At 46.3% G+C, this 20,168-nt stretch overlaps 1 pseudogene; it reads left to right on the forward strand.

Annotated features, from left to right (window-relative positions):
- The first annotated feature begins 18,792 nt into the window (after positions 1–18,792).
- On the forward strand, positions 18,793–19,734 carry LOC124690100 (annotated as a pseudogene).
- The last annotated feature ends 434 nt before the right edge of the window (positions 19,735–20,168 follow it).

Consider the following 20,168-nt stretch of genomic DNA (forward strand, 5'->3'; position numbering starts at 1 on the left):
GCCCCTTTACGGGCATGGGTGTTTTCATTGGACTCGCATTGGTCATGTTGAATTTCTTGAGCATGTCCTTCACATATTTTTCTTGAGAGATGAAGGTGCCTTTTGCAAGTTGCCTCACTTGGAAGCCTAGAAAGAACTTCAACTCTCCCATCATGGACATCTCAAATTTCCTAGTCATCAATAGCTCAAAAGCTTTGTTATGATTGGGGTTAGTTCCACCAAAGATAATATCATCAACATATATTTGACATATAAAGAGGCCACCCCCTTTAACCCGCTTGGTGAAAAGGGTGGAATCGACCGTACCCATGCAAAACCCATCATGTAGTAAGAAATCCCTAAGGAACTCATACCAAGCACGTGGAGCTTGCTTGAGACCGTAGAGTGCCTTATGGAGTAAATACACGTGGTTGGGTCGGCATGGGTCTTGAAACCCGGGGTTGTGCCACATATGCGGTTTCTTTTAGGGGACCATTCAAAAATGCACTTTTCACATCCATTTGATATAATTTGAAATTGTGGAAAGATGCAAATGCAAGCAAAAGACGAATAGCTTCAAGACGGGCTACCGGCGCAAAGGTATCCTCAAAATCCATACCTTCTATTTGGGCAAACCCTTGCGCCACTAACCTTGCTTTGTTTCGTATGACAATGCCATTCTCATCTTGCTTGTTCTTGAATACCCATTTGGTCCCAATGACATTGATGCGATGATCCTTGGGTCTCTCAACTAGAGACCATACTTCATTACGAGTGAAACACTCCAATTCTTCTTGCATGGCAATTACCCAATCCGGATCAACCAAGGCTTCATGTACCTTGAGTGGTTCAAAACTAGACACAAAAGCATGATGTTGACAATAAGTGATAAGTAATGCATGATGTCTACGAGTTACCACTCCTCTTGAGATGCTACCAAGGACTTGATCGACTTTCATGTCGCTTGCCCTTGTAGCGGCCTTGATCTTCCGAACGGTTCCTTCATGATCAATGAATTCATCTCTTGCTAGTACTTGATCATGAGGGACCATTTGAGCTTGATCATGAGTTGAGGATGTTTCTTGATCGTCATCATGATCTTGCTCCATGGAATGAGGATCTTCTTCTTGTTCTTCGGATTGTGACTCATCTTGAGTAGAGGATGGTTCTTGAGTTGCACATGATGGTTCGGCTTGAGTTGAGCTAGGCTCCACTTGTGGCGTGCTTGAAACATCTACTCCATCATCTTGATCATCATTATGAACCTCCATGGGCCGGATGTGTCCAATGCCCATATGCTTGATGGCACTAGATGGATCATCATCATTACCCGCAACACATGGAACAACTTGCTCCACTTGGGAGCCATTATCCTCCAAGAACACCACATCACAAGATACTTCAATGGTCCCGGAGGATCGGTTGTAGTATCTATAGGCGTGAGAGTTCTCCGCATATCCAACAAATATACCCTCTATGGTTCTAGTTTCAAATTTACCGAGCTTCCCTTTGTTGTTCTTAACAAGGCATGTGCATCCAAAGACACGAATATATGTGACATTAGGCTTGTTACCGGTAAGGAGCTCGTATGGGGTTTTGTTGTGGAGGGGACGGAGGAAGAGCCGGTTGGAGTAGTGGACGGCCGTAGAGATGGCTTCTCCCCAAAAGTTGTGGGGTGAGTTGAATTCACTCAACATGGTTCTTGCCATCTCAATGATAGTCCGGTTCTTCCTTTCAACAACACCGTTTGGTTGAGGAGTGTATGGCGCCGAAAACTCATGCTTGATGCCCTCATCATCAACAAACTCTTGCATAGTGTAGTTCTTGAACTCGGTGCCATTGTCGGTCCTAATTGCCTTGATCTCGGATTCATACATACGTTGAGCTTTCTTGGCGAAGGTGATGAACTCTCTATGGGTCTCGTCCTTAGTCTTGAGGAGAAAGACCCAAGAGTATCTTGAGTAATCATCAACAATGACAAGTCCATACTTGCTCCCACCAAGAGTATCATAATGTGATGGACCAAAGAGATCCAAATGAAGGAGCTCCAAAGGCCTAGATGTGGAAACAATACTCTTGATGGGATGCTTCTTCTTGAGTTGCTTTCGGCTACACATGCGCTACAAACACGATCTTTCTCAAAAGAAACGCCGGTTAGTCCCACAATATGCTCACCCTTTAGGAGTTGCTTAAGATTCCTCATGTTAACATGACCAAGGCGGCGATGCCACAACCAACCTTCGTCATGCTTGGCCGCCATTAGACATGTGGAGAAGGAGGGGCTCTCTTTCGAGAGGTCAACCACGTAAAGGTTGTTCTCCACAAATCCAACAAGGACCAATTTGAGATTGTCACTCCTAAAGACTTGCACATAATATTTAGTGAAATATGAATTGTAACCGGCATCGGCAAGATGATATATAGAAAGTAAGTTATAGCCAAGGTGTTCAACAAGCATAACCGTCTCAAGGCACAAGTCCTTAGAGATTGCTACCTTGCCATACCCAAGTACCTTTCCCTTTGAGTTGTCACCAAAGGTAATGCTTGACTTCTTGTTGATATCTTCAATGAATTGATCAAGCACACCTTTTCCTCCGGTCATATGATTGGTGCATCCACTATCAAACACCCATTTTGGACCACGGAGGAATACCCCTACAAAATCAAGTAGAGGATTTAGGAACCCATCGATTAATGGGTTCCTTTGCAATGGCAACAATATCTTTTGGTACCCAAATTGAGTACCCTCTATAAGCATAGCCATTAGGAGGGCCAACATAGTTAGCATAGACATCACCATAATAATCAACAAATAATGCATAGTGATCGTTTGGCCCGGTGCGGTCACCACTAGTGGCTTTGCCCTTTGAGGCTTTGCCATTAGTTAGTGACCTTCTTGTTCTTATCTTGAGCGGGTTTCTCCTTCTTGTAGTTGTTCTTCTTGTGAGACTTGGGAACATATCCAAGTCCATACTTTTGATTGTTTGACCTTTGCTTACTCAAGAGGTCATCCAATCCCATCTTGTTCTTGGCGGTGGTGAACTTTGCAAGTTCCTTTGTTAACCTAACATTTTCCTCAAGAATAGATGCATGCTCACAAGAGGATTCATTAGGATGATAGTCGAGACCATATTTAGTCACCAAGGATTCAAGATATGCATTGGTCTCAACATGCAAAGAGAGTTCCTCTTGTAAACGAACATGTTCCTCAACAAGCTTAGCATGCTCACTAGTAAAAGATGTAGGGGGACTAGCATGCTTTTCAACAACAATGGGATCCTTCATTGATTCAAGTGCTTTCATGTAGGTTTCTTGAAGTAGGTCATGGTTCTCTCCAAGTTTCTTGAGCTCATCCTTTACAAGCTTGTTAGCTCTTTCAAGGTGGTCAAGATCCCTAGTGAGAGAAGCATGAGCAACTTCAAGTTCCTCCTTTGAGGAATGGAGCACTTGAGTCAAAGATTGAGCCCTATCAATAGTTTCTAGATCCTTAACTTTATCAAGTTCATAGGTTTCAATTTGTTGCTTAAGGCCTTGAGATATGCACCTTTCGGTTTTTAGCTCTTGTCTTAGGAGATTGAATCTCCAGTTCCTTTTCATCCAATTGATATTCTAATTCCTCAATGGACTCATCCTTTTCTTTGAGAGAGTCCATCAAGAAATCAAACTTGACAAGAGCTTTACCACGAAGGGTGCATCTAACATTGTAAAGTTCCTTAAGCACATTTAGTTCATCTTGATTTTCATTTTCATCATCAAGAACACTAGATAGGGAAGGTGGAGGTTCCATTACCTTGGTTTCCCTTGCCATAAGACAAGAGCCAACGATTGTAGAGGAGGAAGAGTCATCGGAGTCATCCTCTTGAGTGATTCTTGCCATGAAGGAGGAACCAACATCATTCTCCGTGGAGTAGTCCTTGGAGTAGTCATATGTGAAGAGTGACCTGGGCTTGGAGTAAGCCAAACCGGCCACCCCGGCCTCCTTCTCCTCATCTTCTTCCTCATCATCGGACAAGTACTCGGCTCCAACAAAAGCTCTTCCCTTGTTCTTCTTGAATCGATCGTTGATTGGGTTTGGCTTCAATCTTGGCTTGACCCCTTTGATGAATCTTGGCTTGTCTACCCTTTTCTCATAAGGGCACTCATTTGCAAAGTGGCTATCTTCATCACAATTGTAGCAAGTTCTCTTCTTCTTCTTGTCATTGAGAAGCGTAGGGAACTTTCCCTTGTACTTCTTGGCAAAGAAGGCAAAGTCGATGACGATGTCACTAGTTGAAGTCATCTCCTCATCTTCTTCAATTTCATATTCTTCTTCTCCTCCATGGTCAGCTCTAGCCTTGAGGGCAAGGTTGTGTGACGCTTCATGATTGTGTGAGGCTTCATCAACACGGTTCATTGCCTTGAGCCTCTTTCGGCTTTGGCCATGTTTTCATTGGCGGCCACATAGGAGACTAGATCATCGGAGTTGAGATCGGCACTCTTGGTCATGATTTGCAAGTTGAGTCCAAGGTTGGTGTCTTCTTGTTTGACGGCAATCATAGCAATGACCTTGGATTTTATGAAGGCTTCGTTCATCTCGAATCCGTCATTGTACTTCTCGACACCAAGACCCTTGACCCTTACTTTCGAGCACCAAGCCTAGCATAGGCATCGAATACGGATTCTCCATCTCGAATCATGAACTGGTAGGCCTCTTGCTTTGCGGTCTCATAGAGAGATGATTGGATCAAATCGGTTCCCTCTTGGAGTACTACGATCCGATCCCACAACTCTTTAGCGGAGACAATGTCATCAACTTGATCTAGAAGCTTGCGGTTGATGCCACTTCTAATCTTGTCACGTGCGGATGCATTGAGTTGACGGTTGTAGAACTCGGTGGAGGTCAACCGAGTAGGATCTTGTGGCTCCCGATGTCCATGAACAATGAGCTCCCATAGCTCCACACTGCAACTGCGAATATGAGATTCCATAGCAGATTTCCAATGAGGAAAGTGAGTTCCATCGTAATGGGGAACGGTCCCACTATGGTTTATATGAGGCATGGGTGAAGTGTTTCTGGGATAGTTATGGTCAACCTCATGGTAGAGTTCTTTAGAAGCCGAAGCCCCACTAAGAGTTCCACCCGCGGTTAGGTTCTTAAGCATGACAGACATTTCTGTCATTTGGTTTTGTAGCTCATCCTCCTTTTTCTTCTTCTCGGCATCATATGCCAAGAATCTAGATTTCATCTCTTTAACCGAAAGGTTAGAGTCGTCATCTAGACCCTCGAAGAGTTTATCCATCTCACTCTTAAGGCGGTGAAGCCCTTAATAAGAGTCCGAGGCTACGATACCAATTGAAAGTATAGAGATGGTAAACCTAGAGGGGGGTGAATAGGTTTCTACAAATTTTAATTCTTTCTTTGCAATATTAGGCTTTGCGGAATATAAAGATGAGCCTAATGCAAACTAGGTGAAGCAACCTATATGAGGATACAACTAACTCAAGCACGAAGGCTCTCACAGGCAGTTAAATCACAAGTAAGGAGTTCGATTAGAGATAACCGATAGCACGCGGAGACGAGGATGTATTCCCGTGTTCCCTTGCTTTGCAACAAGGTACGTCACGTTTGGAGGAGTGGAGGTCCCACGAAGGATTCCCCGCGCCACGAAGGCTCACCCTATTCTCGGAGCCTATCCCACGAAGGAATAGCTCACTCACTTGTGGTAGACTTTGAGGTAGCCTCCAAACCTTCACAATCTTGCCCGGAGCAAATCCACGGCCCGGATGCTTCGGACTCCTCTTGCCCACCTAGGGTTTCCAAGGAACCCTAGGAAGCAAGCTTCTCAATGAATACAAGGGGGAATGAGATTTGGCTTGGTAGAACGGTAGATCGGGTCCTCCTCTAGTGATTCCCCGGAGGGATTTGAGTTTGGGTGGAGGAGGAGGGAGATCTGAGGCTTTTGGTGTTTCTAGCAATGGAGTAAGAGAGAGAGAGCTCAAGAACAGTTTATAGTATGTTGCCTAACCCTTCCAAGGTAGAAGAAGGGGTATTTATAGTGTTCTTCAAAATCTGGCCGTTGCCACTTGCCACCTCGAGCATTCTTCCCGACAAACCCGGTCAGACCGGGACCACGAGCCGGACAGCCCGGTCGTGAGGCCGGTCGAGACCGGACCGGTGGCCGGAGCATCTTTGCGTCGTCCTGGAGCATGTCCGGTTGGTGCCCGGTTGCTGCCCGGTTTCGAGCGGTCGGCCGGACGTGGTGCCGGACCCGCCGGTCGGAGCCCGGTCGGCCGGGCCACGAGACCGGACCTGCTGGTCCTCCTGTGGAGCCCGGTTTCCGACCGGTCGGCCAGCCTGTATGCCGGACCGGCCGGTTCTTGGCCCGGTTGGACCGGGCAGGTGACCGGATTTCTCCTGTACCCCCTTTTGATTGTTGTTGAAATGGGGGGTCACCTTTAGCCTTCTTGTTCCATTGATACACCTTTATACCTCTTTGGCTAATACCTGGGAATCATCTAGTAGTCATGTATTAGTCCAAATACACTAGCACGGTGTCATTGTTACCAAAATAATGGATAAGGGTAAAATACCCTTACAATTTTTCTTATTGATGGAGGAAGTAATAAAATTTCGCATGTATATCTACACATTCTATTTTCGTACATAAAGTTCTCAGAAAAAAAGAATTTTTTTGTCCCATGCTAAAAAATAAGAATTGATGCTCTAACAATTCACCTAACATTCTTTTTGTATTTTACATGGGCACATATAATCTTTTCTTTTATAGAAACTTGTGTACGGACGTAAAATGTTCGGATGTACAAGCGAAATGTTAATTCAGATTTTTTAACATTTTTAAAAAAATGGTTTTTATGTATTTTCAATAATCATTACATATGCATATATAAACCAAAACACCACCTCCCCATTTAAAAACCTTTTAAAAATTTAATTAGAGCATCTCTAGCAAATCATAGATAAACCTATACCGGAGAACGCGAATGTCACGGTGGAACAATGTTTTAAATTTCTACCGGTAAAATTTATGTTACAGGTTTTCGGATATGTTATGTACCATGCACATAGATTAACAATGATAGATAAATAATTCTTGAAGCATTCCAGGAAGTTTTCAAATATCTTCAAATAATTTGACATAAATTGGGCAGAAGGAGCAAAATTTTACTTTTGCTAAGTTTCCTCGAACAAATGGGAGGCCAAGAAGACGTTAAAAAGAGTGGCGTGAACGAGGGCTATTGTAGGAGCTAAAAGAGTAGCTTGTGCTGGAGCCGACAATTTCTGCAACTACTTCGTTCCCGTTGGGATCCATTCAATCGGATTGGATGTTAGGGCATCTTCAGGAGCTCAATCTATTTTGAACATCAAAAGTGTTTGTTTTGATACGTTTGGATTTAGCCACGGACAAAAAATTAGTTGTTTGGTCACTCTTGTCCATATGAATTGGGAGGTATAGATTTAGCAACATGATGGCGGCATGGAAGTCTAGCACCGCTCGGTGGTACTAACGCGCATAAGACGAAACGGGACAAAAGTCCACTGCATTGGTTTGTTTGCCTTGGGCCAGTCAAGAGGAGGAAATTAATCATATCGAATCACCCCTTTCTCGAAAAGTATCTTTGGCACATGAGCACCAGTACTTTTCTTTTTTAAAATCATATTTTAATTTTTTTTATTTTTTTTAAAATTTAATATCCATATACATATAAACATTCGGAAGATATGATATGAATTTTGGAGAAAAATATGTTGTCTTTTTAGCTATATAAAAAACATAAATTTCTGACAAATATCTGCTCAGCTATAAATTTATTTTTTCCTGTAGCTCAAAATATAATGCAATTTCTACTAAAACTTTGCAAGAGTATTCAAGACATATGTATGTATTAATAAAATAAATGTGACAATTTTTTGAAATGCAGCTATACAAGTTTTAAATATTTTTGAAAACCAGAAGCAGTGGTGTGCACCAAATCTGCGTCCCCCCTTTCTTCGTTTTTTGTTTGTGTGTCCAGGAGCTACATCGCGACCGCTAATTGTTGTTCAGTGTTGTAGCGATCAGAAAGAAGGCAATAAAAGGAGTTAGTAATATTAACTTGGTTTATAGGAAACTCGATCTCCATGCGTTTTGATTCTTGCCTGTCGCGTAAAAGATTGGACGCCGTCCGTGCATAGCCCCCGCTCGTCGGCGTCGGCGACACGAGAGCTTCGCAACGTTGCTAGCCTGCAATGCGTGCTGCCGCACACGATGCTCGGTCGGGAGGCTGCGCCTGCACCAACATATTTCGGTGGAGTCACGTCTGAGTGCCACGTACCAGGACCTGCAGTACGGATCACACGATGGGAACAGTGTGTCTGTGCATAGAAGCAGTGCTGTCACGGTCCGTGTCTGGTACGTGGCGCGAGGCCTCATTGCGGGGGTCCTGGTCTACTGGCCTGTGGTAGTGCCAAATCAGTCGATCAGAAACGTACGGTGTGCGTGTGACCACTTTTTTCTTGAGTCATATTGAGTGGCCACCTCGGTAGCAAAGCTTTTTTTTTTTTTTGAACAAGGGTAGGGTCCAGAGACCCTAGAAGCTGCTAGTATTAAGTAGGCGGTGGGTACAAATTACAGAGAAGCCCCTACAGTTTAGGGGAATTCTGGATAAGGACTGAACTTTTACAAAAAAGATCCCATAAAAAATATGAAAAACGCGATCAGATCCTCGAAGCTCTGCACCGCAAATGGAAGTCGCCGTCGAGTTGCTCCGCCAGAAAACGAACACCGGCACCGAGGATGAACCACTTGGTCCGGCTTCGTGGCGGAAGCGATAGCTCTTCCCCTTGGACTTCTTGGTCCTTGGGAAGTCAGATCTCCAGGAGAAGGGCCGCTATTCGGCCATATGATGTAGGGGCAGGGCGTTGACGCCGGCATATGTCCCCCGTTGAAGAGCTTCCCTGGATGAACGCCGCCTCAGCAACAGCGTCGGGGAAGAAGACACAGCTCCATAGCACCTCTTGGGCAGCCGCTGGCTCCGATAGGCGTTGGGCGCAACGTCGGCAGCATCTCCTTCCTCGCCACCACGGCAGGCCAGGGAGAAGCAAAGCCGATGGCTACTCATCACCGAGCGAATCGAGCGGAGGTAAGACCTCCTGGATGCAGATGAACTGGCGACGGTGTGTCTGCGCTCCTCCTCGCCTCCACGGCCGGCCAGGAGCTCGTCGATGACGCCGGTCTCCGACGTGCGCGCGATTTCCCCCTCGCCTCCAAGGCCGGCCAGGAAAAGTCGCCGCCCGCCGCTTCCGCACTGAAACAGGTGGTGCTCTGCTACTTCTTTATTGAAGGAAGCATCAGCCCCCTTCATCCCTCTCCCCTCCGACCACCGGAGAGGAAGAAGAAGGAAGTAGGACCCTACATCAGGCGAGATCCAGGCGGCCAGATATCCTCCTCCGCCTCCACTACCGGGCAAGGAGCCAACTACCGGCAACCTGCCGCCAATCCTACCTAGGCTATCTACCCCGGCGCCTCCCCTCCGCCCATCTTCATCGGCGTCGCTGGCGAGATTGGCTTCGGATCGGCCCGGCACCCTCGAAAAAACTCTCATGAGAGAGAGAGAGAGGGGAGGGGGGAAATATAAAGCTTTATTACGATTAACAGAAAAGCACCGTGCGTGTGTATTCTGCGTGTGTATTCAGTTGAGTAATAGTAAAATGGAACTACCTAGACTTCTATGCAGCGATTTCAGTTCGTCGGCCGTCCGATCTGGCCATTAAACGGTATAGATCGCTTGCTTGGTCATCCCAGTCAGTCCCGCTAGGCATTTTCACCGCAGCGTCATGAGATTTTCAGTCCACGCAACGTTGATTGGTCTATTCGCAGGACGTAACCACTATCCAAATTTAGGATCAAAATGCGTACAATGCGAGGAGTCAGTGCACGTCCACTGCTGTGTTCCACATGGTTCGCCCGCCAGTGGCATAGAAGCCACTTCCACTCCAGCCACTCCCAAAAACCGTTTTTGGGCGGAGGCAAAAATCGTACCTAGCCATGGACGACCTTGACGCCTTGCAAGCTGAGGAATCTGCCGTCAACGAGACCGCCCCCATCGCACATGCCGTTGACGAGACTGCCCCCATGGCGGGCTCAAAGCGCGCCGCCTCCGCCGGCGACGATAAGAAGGCAAGGTGTCGAAAAAAGCTCCTGTCGCGGGAGGAGAAGTCCATCTAGGCCACCAAGCAACGGGATCGGCGCGCAAATTTGAAGCAGAAGCAAAGGTAGCAGGCGGCCGAAGAAGCCATGAGGGTGGTTGCCGCCACACTTGCCTTTTAGATGCAGGCGAACTCCAACGCGCATGTGAGGCTACTGCCTACCAATGGTTGAGGCCATGCGCCCCATTAAGAAAGTGAGGAATGTCGTAAATGCTCTTCTGGCTCCGCAGGCCTCATCGGTGATGACGTTGGGACTTCAAGTGCAGAGTGTTGTGTCAGCACAAAGGTGACTCGAGGGTTTATGTCGAACTCTCGAGGAACAAAGAGTATTCTCTTCTCTCTTCTTCTACAATAAAACACGAGGTTGTCAAGCACAAGGTTTCGTGTAAGTAAATAAAACACAAGTAAAAATAAAGCGAGTAAACTAGATAAAATAAATTAACTAAGTAAAAATAGTAAATGGGTTTTTTTTGGCTGTTTTGGATGGAAATAAGAAAAGTAAATATTATTGTATTTTCGGATTAAAATAGTGCAAAAAAATAGAAAACAACATAAAAGAAGATAAATGCGTTTTTTGTGATAAAAAGTGGACCGGGGTTCATGAGTTCACTTGATTATTCTCTCTTTGAAGTTGTAGTGAACAAATAGTAATTCATCAATGAGATATGAGGATACAAAATAATAATATGTGAAAGATACGCATTCATATGGGCATCACGTCCTAACAGAGAGATGATGCAACACATATCTCTTATACTCCACAAAAAATGGAAAACTCCATGCGATCTTGTATTAAGAATTAACAGATCATAGTCATAAGTACTTTGACATGATGTTTGAATATCAAATATGCTACCTTGAACAAACAAGATCATCACTTTTGTCACCCGACGAACATAGCACATACATTCACTTTATCCCTAGTGAGGTAGCAAAAGAAAATGCAAAATCATAATAGATCATGAATTTGTTGTCACTATTCAATCACTAAATTCATGCTACTCCATCAAATATACACATCACCCCACACAAACTCTTGCATAGATGTTGGATCAGAACAAATACTTAAGCACGGGTACATAATATGCATATATCAATACATCTTACACATAATACGATCATATCTCATAGCATAATATCATAGAATAAGGATCCACCACATAGGTATTACAAATATGGCCATAATTATGTGAGGCAGCTCATATGGCACTAAAAACTATGAAGAACATGCGAGAAATAGCTGCCACAAACCCGTACTCCAGAGATGGACTACTCTCCCTTGATCATCGTGATGATGATGAAGACATTAGAGAAGGTGAGATCCCTCCGGCGGTGATCCCGACAGAGTTCCCTCCTCCAATCTTCTGTGCTGCAACCTCCGTTTTCGTGTTTCTATCTTTTCACGGCACTCTCCTCTCGAGAACTCTTTGAGGCCATATATATAGTGATTTTTAGGTCAAAATACGTCGGTGGGCGAAAGAATCAGGTCGATTGGATGATCAACGACTGAAAGAGCATGGGTAGCGCGCCCTACATGTTTGGGCGTGCCACCCATACTCTTTTGGGCCTCAGGCCCGTTCAGGCCTCCTCCAAAGCTCCAGGGTGTTTCTCTATGAACAAGTGACGCTCCAAAAATCTCAGGTCAATTTGACTTCGTATAGATCTCTGAAAGTGAAAAGTACACAAAACAGGGTTTTCCTGTTCTGGTGAGTTATAAAGCAAATATAGAGGATCATTGGTAAATCCCCATAAATCAATGTAAAATATTTATTAAAATTATATATGTTGTAAATATGTGATAATTCAATATGATAAAGGAGAAAGTTAATGTATGCATTTTACATGCATCAGTCGGTGAGCTCGATAAGTTCCCAAGCACGGCCTCCGATTTTTCCGCCCTTAACGCCTTCCAATGGTATGCAGGTCAAAGCGCCGAACCGTTTCACCACCTCCGGATCGTCGCATCCTGTGCCCCCCCGGACTTGACTTGAACCGCACGCCCGACATGGATTCCGGTCCAACTCCCTTACGAAAGACTCGATTGGTGCAGACGGAGAACATATCAGTGCCCCTGCAACCTGTATAAGGAAAATGACAGCGCCCCACCTGACGATGAACAACCTGGTACGCTCTCTATCTTACAGTCGCATGCCCTTTAACGTGCATCATCATCATCTAACGCACGGTGATTCGTAGGTGAAAGATCGAGATGTCGCCTAGAGGGGGGGGGGGGTGAATAGGCAATTACAAACTCTTGCGGATTTGTCTTGTAAGAATGCGGAATTAAACTATCATTTAGTTTACAAGCACAAACCTTAAATATGATTAGCTCAACTAAGTGTAACAATGACAACTAGAGCTAAGCAAGATAGGCACAAGATATATGTAGCACAAGTGATAGCAAGATATATGTACTTCAAGCACGATGACTATCACAAGGAAAGAGAGCTCGGGTATAGAAATAACCGAGGCACGCAGAGACGAGGATGTATTCCCGTGTTCCCTTCCTTTGCAAGAAGGTACGTCACGTTTGGAGGAGTGGAGGTCCCACGAAGGATTCCCGCGCCACGAAGGCTCACCCTATTCTCCGAACCACACCCACGAAGGATAATGGCCCTTTCCTTATGGTTAGCTTTTCCTCCGCTCCGGAGATGGCAAGCTCCACAACCACTTCACAAGCTCCACGAAGGAGAAGCCCGAGCCTCTTCACAATCTTCTTGAAGAGATCACCGGAGCACCAACCGCCAAGCCAACTAGGAGATTTCCCTCCAAGAGTAACAAGTTCACGGTCTCTCACTCGAACTAATCGTGGTGGAGAGCTCAACACTATGTAATGATGCAAAGCAAGAACACTAGAGGTGTTCAAGTCCTTCACTCTCAAATCCCACCCAAGCAACAAATGCTAAGATAAGATTGGAGAGGAAGAACAATGGGGAAAGTCAACAAAAGACTCCAAGATCTAGATCCCAAGAGTTCCCCTCACTTAGAGGAGAAATGGATTGGTGGAAGTGTAGATCTAGATCTCCTCTCTTAGATCCCTCAAAAATGAGCAAGAATCATGGGGGAGACAAGAGAGAGAGCAAGTTCTTCAAAGGCAACAATGGAGGTGAGAGAATAGAATAACTAACTCAGCCCAAGGTGGAAGAAGGGCTATTTATAGCCCAAGAGCAAATATAACCGTTGGGGAAAAGTTGGGCTGAGTCAACCGTCGAGGAAGCCGACCAATCGGGCCGGGGACCGGGCCGTCCGGTCCATGGCCCGGTCGGACCGGGCCACGGACCGCACCGGCCCGGTCCAAACCGGTCGGTAGGCCGGACCCCGACCGGGGTCACTTTGTGTCGTCCGGGAGGTCATCCGGTTGTCCCCGGTTGGCGCCCGGCTGGCGACCGGTCGACCGGACGGCACGCCGAGCCAGCCGGTCCGTAGGCCAGCCTGACCGGGCGGCGACCGGAACCGGCCGGCGCATGGGCCGGTCGGACCGGGTCCCCGACCGGGTGAGCGAGGAAAACATGTTATACAAAACCGTGATAACTTTTGTGTCCGGACCCCGATTGACATGAAACCAATTTTGTTGGAAATATGGAGACTCCTCACAGAACATTTTAGATGATTTTAGAGAGGGAGTCTCCCACCGTCAAGAAACGGTGAAGACGTCCAAACTCGAAAACGCAATAGAAGATGCATGCGGATTCCGTTTTCGATGAACTTGGGCTTGTTGTAAAGCTAGCAACAAGCTCAAGAACCTCACACAGAGAAACACCAAGAAGCAATAGGGATATGCAAAGTATGCAAACGATTGAGCTCCCTAAGACGATGCGATCAAGTTACCCAACCGAAAGCTCCTCTTGATAGTGCGGCTATCTATCCTATAATCCGGTCTCCCAACAACCACCTTAAGACCGGTAAAAGGAAAACCTAGCAAGGCCATACCTTTGACTTGCGCATCCCGCTTGATCTTTATGATAGCTCTTCAAGCTCCACTCAAGCCGGAATGCCTCACTTGATCATCGTTGCTTCGTGAAGACTCACAAATGCTCCCCCATACACCATGATGAGAAAGCTCTATTGATGCACATCTTCACATGTACATTATCACCAAATGGACGGCAAGCTTCAAGCATGTTATCCACTTGAGATGCTCATCTTGAACTTGCCCGACTTAACCTTGTACCTTCTCATACTCTCATAAGATAGAGCATGGCTAATATTGAGTTCCACATAAGAACTCCATCTTCATTTCTTCTTCTTGATCATATCACATATATGTCTTCAAATCGATGATCTTGATGCCAACACACAAGATGTATCTTTATTTACATGGCATCCATACTTGAATCCAACACATGGAATACAAGTAGAACCTATGGAATATTCCTACATATAAACTCAATGAAAACATTAGTCCATAGGGGTTGTCATTAATTACCAAAACCACACATAGGGGCAATGTACCCTTACAGTAGGCCTGTTGGGAGAATCACAACAAGGACGAAATTCAGGCGGTGATCAATGATGGCTTTGTCGTCGGGTCGAAGACACGGGACCCCGCGACACATATGCATCGGCCGTGGATGGAGATGCAGTTGCCGTGGACGCACGCAAATATCGAGGGTGGCCCGTTGTTCTATACCTAGCCGACGCAACAACCAACGGTCGTGTATCCTAACGACGAGGAGGGATTACAGGAGGGAAAGGACACGTTGGGTCCTGATCAAGCCATGGTTAACGGTGCTGGTGTGGGCATTGGAAAGAAGAAGGGGGAGAGCCATAGGACTTTTGGCTTCATCGACAAGGAGGGCGAGGTGCTCTGCGTCTCTTGGCTAGCCGTTGGGCAAGACTCCATAAATGGATCCTAGAAAAAAGGCCAATAATATTGGTGCAAGTTTAGCTAAGATTACAATGAGAGGAAGCTTCACAAGCCCTTTGCCATCATCAACAATCGCAATGAGGAATCCATCAAAAAAAGATAGGTTTACATCAAGCAAGAGACGCACAAGTTCTGCGCCATGATCGACCATGTTCTTACCCACCTGGAGAGCGGCTCGGGCATTATTGCAGTGTTAAGGTAACGGGCATCGCCATTCCATCTACGTGCATACCTTGCCAAAACATAATAATTTGCATTTGCATGTGCCCCGAGCCTTGGAGTATTTCAAGGCAAAATGGAACAAATGCTTCCACATGGTCCATTGTTGGAACAAGTTGAAGGAGGCTCTGAAGTGGAAGATAGTCTACACGGCCTACAAGGAAACCCTCAAGATTGGCACATCTGTGGTCCTCGTCGATGGCGAAGACGATGCCCCTGGCTCGAATACGCTTCCATCTCTCGTCCCAGGGGCTAAAAATCCACTAAGACCGATCTCGCCCGCGAAGCTTCAGCCCTTGCCTTGAGCAAGTGGTTGGAGAAGATGCTGGCCACCTCTCAGAACACCATGGCCAAGCGGGGCGAAAAGAAAAGACTGGAGAAGGAGGCCAAGATTGCCATCTACGTCAACCTCACCAAAGAGCTCGTAGAGTTGCAGAGGCTTGATGCCAATGCCAAGTGACAGGCGGAGGACACCAGGATAATGCTCGCCGATTTGAGCAACATGGATGACGACCATCGCCCATTGTTCGAGAAGAAGCGAGCCGAGATCCTCCAACGGGACGCACCCGTGCCCACATCATGAGCACTATGGCCTCCTTCTACCCTTCCTACTCATGACCATCTTGTGCCCCTTTTGGTTAATTTTATACTGTACTATGCCCACGGTGTAATGAACTACATTAGGTGTTATTTGTGCCACTGATGCCGCAGTTTGAACGGGCTAAATATGGCTTGAATTGTGGCTAGAAATGATCAATTTTGCTAGAAAAGATGGTCAACCTTGCGTCGGACCGCTGGGCACCCCTAGAAGCAAACGGAAAATCGTGGCCCGAAAACCATTTCCGCGTCCGCGGCCCGACGCAAACGGTCGCGCGCGGTTATTTTTGGTGACCGGAATGCGTCGGACCGCGCGAGATGCCCTTATTCACCTCTAACGAAATATTTAATCAAACCATAAAATAGATAAATAAATCAATAAACCTAGAGCATTTGCAATGCATCCACCTTTGGCCACGGCTACCAGGCGTTCACCTCGTTGATAGAGTGATTGATGGCATTACTTGAAGACCCACACAATCTGAAGTATACACAGCTACATCAGCCTACAAGATGCAGCTTTATGTGGCACCAAACTCGCTGCTGAAACCATGCTTTTAGGGAAACTGGGCACCTTCAAAGTGTAAATTCTTTGGATAGATTTTAGACACGCTCCTCTCACCTTGCCGGTTGGACTTTTCCTTGTGGCGTCTATGGCGGTCGGTGTATGGCGTGATGTCACTCTACTCTCTCCCGATTTTTCTAACATTCCTTGATCTAGCTCAGCTCCTCCAAATAGCTTATTTCTAGGGAGGAGTCACCTGTTTGGCATAGACCGATGTAAGCTCCACGTAGCCAATTTGGTGAGGTCTTGGTGGTTATTTCTTCAGTGAAATCGAAATCGCTGCAGAGTGATGACGATGACTTGACGGTCAACCTCGACGAATTCTCCTGCCGGTGGTCTATGTAGCTCGTGTAGGTTGCCGTGGCGAATGTGTGCTCTTCTCAACGGTCATGCTCCATGACGTTCACCGGAGCACTTGCTCAGGTTTTCGACTGGTTTTGCACTAATTAACTGGCCCAATCTCTATACTGATGTGCTGCTCTATTAATAAAATTTACAATTCTTTTGCTTTGTTTAAAAACATAATGAGGTCAGATCGCATCGAAGAAGACATAGTACAAAAAGGTATTGTCCGCGTGGATTAGGTGTGCCAGTTATGTTGGGCCGTGCCGGGCGGGAGAGATAGATTTTGTTGTGGCCCATATAAATGGATAATATATGTTGTCGTCCGGGACGTCTGACAGGAGAAGAAATAGATATTGAATATCCGGGGAAGTATCAGGTGAAAACGAAGTTCTGAAAATCTGAAAATGGCAGTCCATACTGTCGGATCTTGTACCAACGGTTAAGATCGTGAGCCCTCATCCCACCTCATTCGTTTTGCAAATGAAGCCCTGAAATCCTAGAAATGCTCTTGCACTCCCAATCTCTACTACCTCTGAGACCTCTCTCTATCTCTCTCTTGAAGGAGACGGCGGCAACCGGCATGAAGCTCGAGACCCGGGAGATCCTAGAATTGACGTGGTGCAATATCTCCACAGTCGTCCGATCTGGAATCCCCATTCCCGGCTGCTTCCGGATCGAACACCTTTGTCGTTCGTTGCAGACGCCACCGTGTCCGCCTTTCCATGGCTCCAGCGGCTAAAAGTTCTGCTTGTAGTTGTTCTTCAGCAGGAGCGTAGGCCACCTCCTCATCCGGTTGTGTCCCACACCAATGCGTCCAGATCTGAGCTGGCCTGGGTTCCTTCGTACCATTTTTTTTTGTTAGTTTGGATCCACTGTACGATCTTGAGTGATTTGTTTGTTCATGCGAAGGCTCGTACAAAGTTCTTTCGATCTTCAATGCCAATCTGGTACAATACAACTTTTCTTTTGTTCTAGTTCCAGTATGTGTGGAGATTTTTTTTACTTTGTTCTTAGAATTTGTTCTGAGAAAGGTACAGAAATCACATGGTTCAGTGTTGGTGCGGATCAGGAATTGATGTGTGGTAAAATGAGCACAAGCGAGGACGATTCAGACTTTCAGAGGTTGAACCCCTCAGGAGGGGGGGTTCTATGTAAATTGCAGTATGGCCTGCGGGCGTTTTCTTGCAAAATGTACGGTCCAGACGTGGGAGGTTGTTCAGGGACATCAAGGCCATTGGTACATGATCGAATGGACAACAAGGGAAATTTTCAGATTTGCAGAGTTGAGCCATTTCCACCTGATACATCCCCTTGAATATCCGTACCTTGTTTCGTTTTCCCCTCTCCTCTATACTGCTCCCCTGTCTCAACTCCACCCAAATTAACCATCGAGTTTGTGATTACTTGTAATCTGGGTCGTCACAAGCTACTCCTTTCGTCCTAGAGTGTAAGTCACAATCCTCTAATATCTTGACCCAAGGCGTAACGTGATTGGGGCAGAAATTGTGACTAATTAGGCCGAATTGTGATGTTTCGTAACTGCAACGTGACCAATAAAAACAACCTCATAATTATTGCATGCATGGTGGAGAGAGTCTTCCGCATGGCTGCATGTGGAGGAGAGGAAGGTGGGGGCTGCATGCATGCGCTAATTAACTCCAATTAATGTAAAATTGTGCCTTATTTGCCTCATATGCGGGAGAATCTGAAAACGGGAATGTGACTTACACTCTAGGAGGGAGGGAGTAGTTGCTATCAGAGTTAGGGAAGGCCTGTAGCGGTTTTATCTGCCTTGATTGTGCTCATAACTCATAAGCCCTATGAAATGTTTTATGATCGCTCTCTGCCTTGAGGTGGTTTAATTCTCGACTTAGGTGTTAGATTAATAGATATTTTTTAAGTGAGATTAATTGTTGAAAGCAATATTATAGATGCACTAGATTTAAATATGGAACAAGTAGTACTACAAGGTTTGAGATGAGGATCACGTATATCGCGAACGGTAAGATCGCTCGCTCCAGCAGCAATATCACCATGGTTGTTGTTGATGTCGTCCATGATGTTGTTAAAGCCGTAGATCTATCGAGGATGAGCATGCAGATGAACCGGTGCAGAAGAAACACGAACAGTAGTGAGCAATCGTGTCGATACGTTCCTAAAAAATCTTATCGCCCGCCTCCCGATGCAGGATCACGATAGCCAGATCTGCAGGATTATGAGTTCTTTATTCCTTTATTTCAGAAATTTGTTTTCAATTACTTGAAGAAATTAAGGGGACAAAAGAGGGCCATTCGATAGGAGTGGAGAGCATATTTGAACCGCTACAGCAGAGGTACAGTAAGAACAGAACACTACGTTTCTCAGTCCACTGTTAGATAAGAGGGGCAAACAAAAAAAAAATCGGCATTCCTCGCTGGGCGCTCCGCATCACGCCGCCACATGCGTCGAGGCGGGAGCGCCCGCGTGTTCCCCCGCTGCCTTTCGGGAAGGTTTCCTTCCTCCAGTCGTGCTCGCGGCATTCAGCATTCCGGCTACCTGCGCCTATAAATACACAGTCCTTCACTTCTGCGTGGCGGAGCTGGGCAAACACCACGACAGCCCCAGCGCGGATACCTGGGGCCTGGCCAAGGTGGCGGCCCTCACGGGCGTCGTTAACGCCGACAACGCGGTCTACGACATCGAGGCCCTGCTGGCCAAGCACGGCACGGACGACGGCAGGGCGCGGGCAGCGCTGGGCCAGTGCCAGGAGCTGTACGACGGCATGGGGTTCGCCTTCGCCGAAGCGCACGACGACATCAACAGCCGCGACTACGCCGGGGGAAGGAGAAGGCCGGGGAAGCCGCGGCTCTGGCGCACCGGTGCGACGACGCCTTCGCCAAGGCCGGCATCCCAGTCACGTCGCCGGTCACGCAATACAGCGACTACTCCGTGCAGATAGCTGCCGTATGCTCGGCCATCACGAACCTCATCGAGTGAAGAACGTCGTCCAAGACTCAAAGGGGATATATACGCGTGTCACTAAAGTATAAGTAAAACTACTCCTATATAATCACTAAGGTTTATTAGAATTTCGATGTCTTATTAGGTACCGTTCTTGCATCATGTTTTGCTTACATCTTTTTGCCCCCGCTGCATCCGGATGTAAATGTACTTCCTCGTTTGAGAATATATAAAGCGTGTTAATTAGTTATGCAATTTTGGTTTAAATATGGGTATGGCTAGATCTCACTCACTTAGATTTAACTAAATCTCAGTTGGTGACATCATCAAAGCCTCAGTTAGTTACAATCTAGTTGCAACTTATGTGTAACTTATATGTTGGCATGAATCATGAAGCAAATTTAACGGACTACACATTTTTTTCTAAGTTGCAACCCATGTGCAACCTGAGAAATTTTAGTTGCAACCTA

The sequence above is a fragment of the Lolium rigidum genome, chromosome 2 (genome assembly GCF_022539505.1).
Source record: "Lolium rigidum isolate FL_2022 chromosome 2, APGP_CSIRO_Lrig_0.1, whole genome shotgun sequence".
Classification (NCBI taxonomy): Eukaryota; Viridiplantae; Streptophyta; class Magnoliopsida; order Poales; family Poaceae; genus Lolium; species Lolium rigidum.